The following is an 8885-nucleotide window of genomic DNA, read 5'->3' on the forward strand; positions in this document are numbered from 1 at the left end:
AAAATAGTCACATGTTTCACTTTAATAGAACTTTAGTAAGAATTATACCCAGACTACGCAGACAGTTTTAGAGCGCTCTCGTCACGGCATCCCACTTTCTCTCGGAACCCTTGGGTGTGTTCTTGTTCATCAGCACCAGGAGCTGCCTGGCAGCCGCTATCATGATGGCCCTGGCTGGGCCTTCAATCTTTCAAGCCCATCAGGAGTTTAATTTTTCAGCAGGCACACATATGCCACATATCTAAGTGAAAACTGTCATTTCTACTCAGAAATCCCTGCTTCTACTTTGGTAAATGTGAAGTCTAGAACAGTGGTTCCCAAACTTATTTGGCCTACCACCCCCTTTCCAGAAAAAATATTACTCAGCGCTCCCTGGAAATTAATATTTAAAATTTTAATAGCAATTAAACAGAAAGATATATGTATTAATGTTTCTACCTTTTTTGTAAAATATAGTAAAGAAAGGTGTAAATTAGAAACATTGAAGTTTGAAATTATGAAACTATTTATTGAACTCAGAATAGAAAGGTAATACAAAAAAAGTTAAAACAAATGCACCTGTGGCCATCACCGCCCCCCTGGATCGCTGCAGCGCCCACCAGGGAGCGGTAGCGCCCACTTTGGGAATCACTGGTCTAGAATAATCTACCTACACATACTGTTAGACCACAGCTCACTCTTAGAGGTTCATTAGCAGGTTGTAGGAAGGTTTTATTTTTATTGTTTTTTGAGACAGAGTATCCAAACATAGTAGAGGCCCTTACATAATCACCCTGGGGATGGGGCAGGGGAGGGGGATGGACATCAATGTTCTGATGTGTGCTTATCTCTGACTTTTCCTCTGCTGTTTTATACTTCAGGAGCCAGCCTTGACCCACAGTGCATACAAATCTGTGTAAGAAGGCTTCTGGTTACAAAGAGATTGGGCTGCATTTACAGTCGGATTGAGGAAGTGTGCATGTTGAGCGATGTTTTAACTTTGCATTGATTACTTCAAGGGCTGCATCTACTTTAGAATTGGCATATCTGTGGCATGCAGGCTGTCCTCCCCTCCACACTGGCACCCATTACAGCCAGTGATTCATAGCACCATTTCCTGCTGAGACCAAATACAGCCTCAGAATCTTTCTCAACACAGTGCTCCAGAGAGCAACCAACAATCCAAGAAATGGCTCAGCATTAAAACTTGCTTGCCACTCCCTTGTCTATACATTTAGACTGTTTAAACGAAACAACACAAACTACTTCCTAAAGCAACTGGCACTGGGGGGGGAGGGTGAAGGTGGAACTATGATCCATTACTTAAAAAAACAAAAACAATTATTAACTTTGGATGCATCTCCACCATGTCTGTGTTTTCACTGTACTCAATTTGAATTGTTAGTGCCATGTGCACTGAAAGTGTGTCTGCCTTTTCTACTAGGCCAGTGATGGCGAACCTATGACACACATGTCAGAGGTGACATGCGGACTCATTTTTTTGGCTGATTTTTCTTTGTTAAATGGCATTTAAATAAATATCAAAAATATAACTCTTTGTTTTACTATGGTTGCAAATATCAAAACATTTCTATATGTGACACAGCACCAGAGTTAAGTTAGGGTTTTTCAAAATGCTGACACGCCGAGCTCAAAAGTTTCGCCATCACTGTACTAGGCTGACTCCCTTATATTCAAGCTCCCTCCCTAGCTCCAAACATCTAATGGGGATGTTGTTGGTGTTAAATAGATGCTCACGGACTTGGATTGGAAGCATTTAGATGACTTACCCAACCGTAGCTCAGTATTTCTGCAAGGGAAGCTAAATGCTTTCAGGAGTCCAGGCAGCACTATGTCATGGGACAAATCCAGGGATGGCAAAATGCAGGAGCGGGAGGCAGGGCTTCCAAGTACTTTAACTGTAATTAGAATAAAAAACCAGTGCCTCAAACTGCAGTTGCTAATTCAAGGTATATCCAAACCAGAAGAATGCTTTGGTCAGCAAAACTGGACAGGAAAATCTCTTGAGAACAGCTGTCTCATAAGATTTCCGTTACCTGCTGCTTCCAGTCCAACTGAAAATACCTCCGGGACAGCCTTTCCAGTGGTGGTTTTGGCACTTCTTCCCCCAGATGGAGCCCACAAGTGCAGGAGTGCACAGAAATCAAATGTCCTGGGAGGAGAGTTGATTAAATGTTTTCAAACCTCAAAAAAGAAAAAAAAATGAAGCAATCAGTTCAGGTAGAGTTCAAGTTTTGGGGTCAAGCTTCAGGGACCCCTGAGACTCTTTTGTAGTGAGGCCATTAACTTACTCCTTGAAATTGTACCCCAGAGAGCTTATCAAGAGCAACAGTCTTAGTGCACAGCACTGCCCCCTCTTTGTTTCGTGTGGTCCGTTTGTCACAGAGTGAGCCCAGAGTCACGCTGCATTCTGTCTGCTACAGGAAAATGCGAGCCAAGTCACAGAAGAATTCCTCATTCATCTAGAGTCAGATGCCGGCTTTCTTTTCCACACTTCCTTCTACTTCCCTCTTGAAATCAGAACTTCAAATGGCTGACCCCTGCACAGATCTGCTTCTCCTGCAGAGATACTATCATTTCAAGCTGCTTTTTCACATGAAAACCCTGAAAGGCCCTGGATGACACCACCACCACCCTCCCAAGATGCTGACAGATGAAGCTGGAAAAACACACATCAGTATATGTTTGAAAACTAAGAAATTCCAAGGTTTTTGCCTAGTCTTGAGCACTTTCCAGATGTTACCCAGTGTGGTGGACTTTAGGGATGCATTGCTGTTTTTCTGAATAGGAAATCAGGCTTTGTTTTTACTTGAGTGCACGAATAATTCATGAAATATCTGCCTGGGACATTTTAACTGCCCTGTCACTGAGGGGTTCTCCCTTCTGCTCCCCCGCTTCTGTCTTTGTGATACTGTCTGCCTTTTGCTCTGTGGGAAGGAGTTATGGATTTTGATTATTCCTTACAAAAGAAAGTTAATGACAACTTTACTGCCTACGTTGATAACATGATGACAACTGAAAAAGAGCAGGAGGAGCCCAGGAGGAAGCAGCCAGAGCCCATGTCTGTGTGGCAACAGGAGAGCCCTCAGAGTTAGCCACCCTTATGTGATGGGGGAGGGGCAGCTCAGAACAAAGATTCTTCAAGGCTTCTTTAAGCCTGTGTATTACTTATTCACCCATTTACCAAACACTTATGAAGAGCTAATTAAGTGCACTTTGTGAGAAACACAGAAAGGAATGTAGCTTTCTCTCCCCGCATGAACTAGAATGCCCCCCTCACAAATAAAGGAAAATATAATAGTCTAGAGGTTGATCCGATGTTAGAATATCTTCATCTTTTTTTACATGGACTACTAAAAAGAATTGTTATCTGGAAAGCAGATAACAATCCTTGCAAATAGAACTGTGTTCTCATTTGTCCTATGAGCTCTGTGTGAGCACAAAATGCAATAGAGGGCTCTGTCCTTAAGCAGGGTTACAGACACCAATAGATTAGGAGGACATGCCTCAACCATTTTTTTACAGTTTTGAATATGTGCGTGCACACACACACACACACACACACACACATCTAGTCATGTGCCCCATAATGATGTTTCAGTCAACAATGGACCACATATCCAAAGGTGGTCCTGTAAGATGGTAATGGAGCTGAAAAACGATTGCCTGGTGATGTCCTAGTGGTTATAACATCATGGCACCAGGCATTACTCACATGCTTGTGGTGATGCTGATGTAAACAAACCCTGTGCTTCCAGGATAGCCCATACATTAAGGTAGTGGGTAATACCACCTAGGTTTGTATAAGTGCACTCTATCATGTTCACACAACACCAAATTGCCTAACAATGTATTTTTCAGAATGCATCTCCATAGTTAAGTGGTGCACGACTATATATAAAACAATTCCAGCAGAAGGAGAAATTAGTATATAACAGGATGACTTTTTAAAATGTTCTATTTGAGCAAACTCATTGCCTGTAACACCACGTGGTGAAAGCAGCAATGAATGGAACTCAGGTTTTCTTTAATTCCTGACTCCCTTCCTTGTATTCCAACTACAATAGAGCTTTGCATTCTATGTTAGGTTCATTTACACGGTGTAGCTACAACCTAAAGTTCCATTTTGAAAACAGAGAAACAATGGATTAGGTGGAGAGAAAAAATTGGAATTTTAGAAATAGTATTGTCATTTACCTAGCCATATATGGCTGCCATACCAGACCACATTAAGAAAAACCCACCTGTTGTTTCATTCTGTCATTGATCTATGCAAGGTAGCTGCTGTGTACCACATATGATCAGACATGCTATAATATGAAGGGAGACAGGATTGTATTTGGAGCAGCCCAGGGTATGTGGAATAAGGAGACCCACAATGAGAGACTAAGAAAATTAAGCTCAAGAATGGCCAAGAAGTTGTCAACAAGGTTTTTCATGATATGAAGTCTTTTGTATTTTCAACATCCTCATGCATGCACACAGAATCTCTGGGTTTAAAAGAAGGGCATTTTTTTAACATAGAAGCATAACTATATCCCCAAACTCTGCACCCAGTCCATTCAATGGCTGTGCCACTACCACTGTCTGTGTTGCTCTGTCAGTGAGATCTCTTAGCCTCTGTGTCAGTTTGGAGAACATCCTTAAACTGAAAGAAAACTTCAGCTGAGGAAAAACAGAACCACAACATTTTAGAACAGAGTTGACATGCTTTTTCTGCAAAGGAGCAGATGGGCAATATTTTCAGCTTAGCAGCCTCTGTCACAACTACTCGACTCGCCTTGGATAAAGCAGCTGCAGACAGTGCATAAGCACATGTGGTGTGTGTGTGTGTGTGTGTGTGTGTGTGTGTGTGTGTGTTCCAGTAACACTTTATAGATAAAAACCGGCTGTGGGCTGGATTGGATCCACCTGCCATAGTTTTCTGATTCCTGTTTTGGAGGATTCAAATTTTGTTTGTTCACTTGATTTGTGGTTTTAAATGAGGGTGCGTGTGATAACAGTTGCAGTTCCTAAGGATGCCCATAGCACCTAGATATGGGAAGATTCCTATACATGGCAATACTAAGCAGGTGTGCCCATGTGGCCACATATCCTGCCAGGAGACTCCAACACATCGCTTCCTCCCCAGCCTGATGACAGGAACGCTGCTTTCAAGACTTGACCTCTGAAACAAGGGGCAAAAGTCAACGTTTTTCATCTGAAGCTTGCTACCTGATCCAGCAGCCTCAAGGGAAATTTTAATTTTAATGACTCAGACGTCCCCCCTTCCCCTGCTACCGCCCCCCTCCCCACTCCCCAATTAGGTACAAAACTAATACTATTCAGTTGGGATATAGGACTCTATTATATGTTGAGAACTACCTTATCTGATACTGATCCAAGGACCCATATCTACCCTACCAGGATCCAGACCCACTGTCCCCACCAAGAAGAGAATGACAGGAGGTCAGTGAGAGGTCACCCCTCATTCTCTCTACATTAGAACGCACGCAGAACTATCTGGCTTCACCAGTCACTTTCATTAGGTTAACATGTGCTCATTTAGTCAAATGGGTGAAACTGATTTATGCCAGGCTTCAAGGACCAGGGGCTGCCAAAGCAGATGGGCTTTGTGTATGAAGACTGGGATTCTTCGGGTTTGAAATTGGTGAGAAATTCAATTTAAATTCACACCCTTTTCACCTCTGAGGCAAGCCCGAGGCCACCTGAATCAAAACCAGATGGACCCTCAGGCCTAAAGACAACAAATAGTGGTTCAAACTCCTGTCGGCACAGGACCAGCAGAGCGAGGGCTGCAAACGCAGCCAGCTCGTTTCTAGAACTCACTGTGATGCATATTAATATTCCCAGATCTGGAGCGGAGCCTCAGCCCTTCTACCCCCAACACCCAAGAACATAGCATCATTGTAAACTGTTATTTGAGCTGGTTTACTTGAAACTCAGAGCTCCCTGCCCCCCAGGCCCCCTTCCTTTGCAATGTGCCCCTAGCAGGGGCTGGTTTGTTTTGGCAAGGAGAGCAGGTGCCCTCCCAGCGCTGAGATCTGAGCTCCGCTGGGAGTGTCAGCGGTGACCTGGAGTCTTGGGTGGCCGCCTTCACGCTCTCATTTCCCCGTCAGCTGATACATCTACCACCCACACACTGGAAGTTTCCGGCAAGCTCAGAGATTCCTGAAGGAGGGAGCCTTGACCTCCTCTGCTCCCCAACCTCCGCCAGCCGGACCCTCTGGAAGACCCAGAGCACGCTGGGAAATCTTGGGCTCTGCTTTTTCATAAACAATGAGGGAGGTGAGCGTTTAGACGTGTGGTCTGTGAAACATTAGCTTCCAACTGGTCATTGAAATAGGGCCTTGTAAACAAATGATGACTTAGATGTCTCGAAGGCTCTTCTAAATTGCCTTTGAAAAGAGGAGAGGGATCAGTGGGTTGTTTTTCAGAGCCTGGGTTTGTTTGGGGACCCTAATCACATGGGCATCACTGGAGGGAACTCTGTTCTCCATATTCTATCATTAAATCTCCATGCATCACACCGCAGGCCAGGAGCTCTCTAACCCGCCAATGAAGCTGTCAAGCAGCCCTCTCCACTGTCGTGCAAATCTAGCCTGAGAAGCCCACAGGGGTGTGGTGAGCTTGGATTCCATTTCTCTCTTCAGGCACAAGACATGCATTCAGATTATGGAATAAAATCTTTCTCATTAATTTACTTCTATACCCATCACATCGTCCAGGCTCTGACCTCATTCCCACCTCCAGAGACTTCATGACACCCCTGCAGAGTTCAGAGTGAGCCCAGCCCATGTTCTTTGTGTGGGTGCAGGTGCCAAACCCCATGTAGCCCAGATATCCTGCCACAGGCCTGGCTGTCAGCTATTCACTTCTAAAAAGGAAGATGCAGGTCAAAGTGGAACTCTATGTTTTCTCTGTCCTCTTCACCACATTGCAAAAAATTCGAAAGGGAAATAATCAGAGAGTGTGGGTGCTGGGGGCTCACCCAGAAAATGACCAGAGGAGGCAGGCACTGGAGCAGCCCTCCCCGCAGGCAAGGTTTCAGCTTGGTAGTGCCCATTGCTAGGGGCTTTATAGAATTGTAACTGGACTAAAGCGAAGTCCTTTTTCCTCAGAGTCTAAGAGAATCTTTCCTTTCACAGAGCATTTAAAATCATTACAGGAATTAGGGACTTAGCAACTCCATTACCTGCCGATGGGAGGGGCCAGCAGATGGGAAGTGTACGAGAGAAGACACAGGGAAGCCTTGGTTTCCATAGAATATGGTGGGAATTCCTATTCAAGAGTTTATGCCCTACAGTATTTATTTAGTACTTACTGCATGGCAGGCACACTGCTAAACATCACCTACATTATTTTGATTGATTCTCACAGAAACTTTTATCATATCCACTTACACAGAAGTAATGGAGGCTTAAAGACAGTGGCTTACCTCAGATGAGGGAGCTGATTTGTGTAGAGGGTAGCACTGACCCAAGAGGCCAGCCCTGCTCCATGACCACAGTGCTGATGTTCCTCCAACAGCCAGTAATGCCAGCCTGCTGACCTATTTGTCTTGTCTTCAAAGGGTTGATGATCCAGTTGGGGTGGCTGGTTTAGGGGGCAGTGGGAATAACCCAAGATGCTTACCCAGAAGAAATCTAGGAAGACATGGAGGTTCAGAACTGAGAGCATGAGTCCTGGGAAGCAGACACACATGCACGGGCACATCCCTGCTGGTCACTAGCAGCCTGAGGGACTAGTGATGAGAGAGGGTACCTGTCGAAGAAGCAATGGTCGTTTAACTTTTTGCTCCCTCCTTCTGTACTTCACACATTGAACTTGTGACTGTGGTGAGGGAGGTGTGGGTTATGTTGAGGGTGGAGCAGGTCTTCTGAAATGTGTATTCTCAATGGACTAGTGGATTCAAAGTCAAAAGTGGAGAGGGGATGAGGCAGGACTTGCAGGCTGGGCTGGGCCTTGCTCAGGGAGGGAGTGTGCATCATGTCTACACCTTCCAGTGGCTCTCAAACCCTGCTTCCCAGCCTGTGAGGTTTTGCATTTGCTGGGAGAAAGATGAGAGCACAGTACTGGCATGGCCAGGCCGGCCAGCCGGCACCCCAGGATCCAGGGTGAGCTGCTTTTAGTGCTGGAAGTCTGGGTCCAGGAGGCCCTTTCAGCCTCTTCCCAGGACAGTTGGTCAAAGTGTGAGTTGACCCCAAATATTAGCATCCACTGCTAGAATAGACCCCTTTGAACTCTTAGTTTAAAACTTCTCTGTAACTTGTCCTCTTAGGTCTCAGGTGCATAAAGAGCTAAAATGTGGGGTGGAGACAGAAATAGAAAGTAAGACATAACCAGTGGTTCTTAACTCTGGCTGCTCCTTAATACGGTAGGGGAGAATGTTAAAGAATGCTGAGGCCCAGGCCCAGATGGCACGATTCAGAAACTCTGTCATGGGGCCCAGGCATCAGGTGATTTTCAAAGCTTCCCCTACGCTGATTCCACTGTTGCTACAGGGTAGAGACCCACTACTCAGCATGGGGACTGCGGGCAGGGTGGGACCAGGTCAAACCTGAACAGCAGCATGAGAAAGAGGCTTGAGCTGCAGCAAATCTCAGAACGTATTCAGAAAAATCTACATGGACATGGACAACAGTGTGGTGAAGGGGGGCAGGGGAAGGTGGAGGTGGAAGAGGGCATAGAGAGGATAAATGTTGATGAAAAAAATAAAATGAAATAAAATAAATAGAAAATCTAACTTGTGAACCAGAACAGATCTATTGAGTATATTTATCTGTGTACCAGTATATAAATATCCCCCAAAGGAAAAAAAAAAAAAAATATATATATATATATATATATATATATATACATATATATGTACTATTCCCCACAAG

General features: G+C 44.6%; 1 pseudogene; it reads left to right on the forward strand.

Annotated features, from left to right (window-relative positions):
* Positions 1–2942: 2942 nt before the first annotated feature.
* LOC102429972 overlaps positions 2943–8885 on the forward strand; it is a 17949-nt pseudogene continuing 12006 nt past the window's right edge.

Source organism: Myotis lucifugus, unplaced genomic scaffold, assembly GCF_000147115.1.
Source record: "Myotis lucifugus unplaced genomic scaffold, Myoluc2.0 scaffold_21, whole genome shotgun sequence".
Classification (NCBI taxonomy): Eukaryota; Metazoa; Chordata; class Mammalia; order Chiroptera; family Vespertilionidae; genus Myotis; species Myotis lucifugus.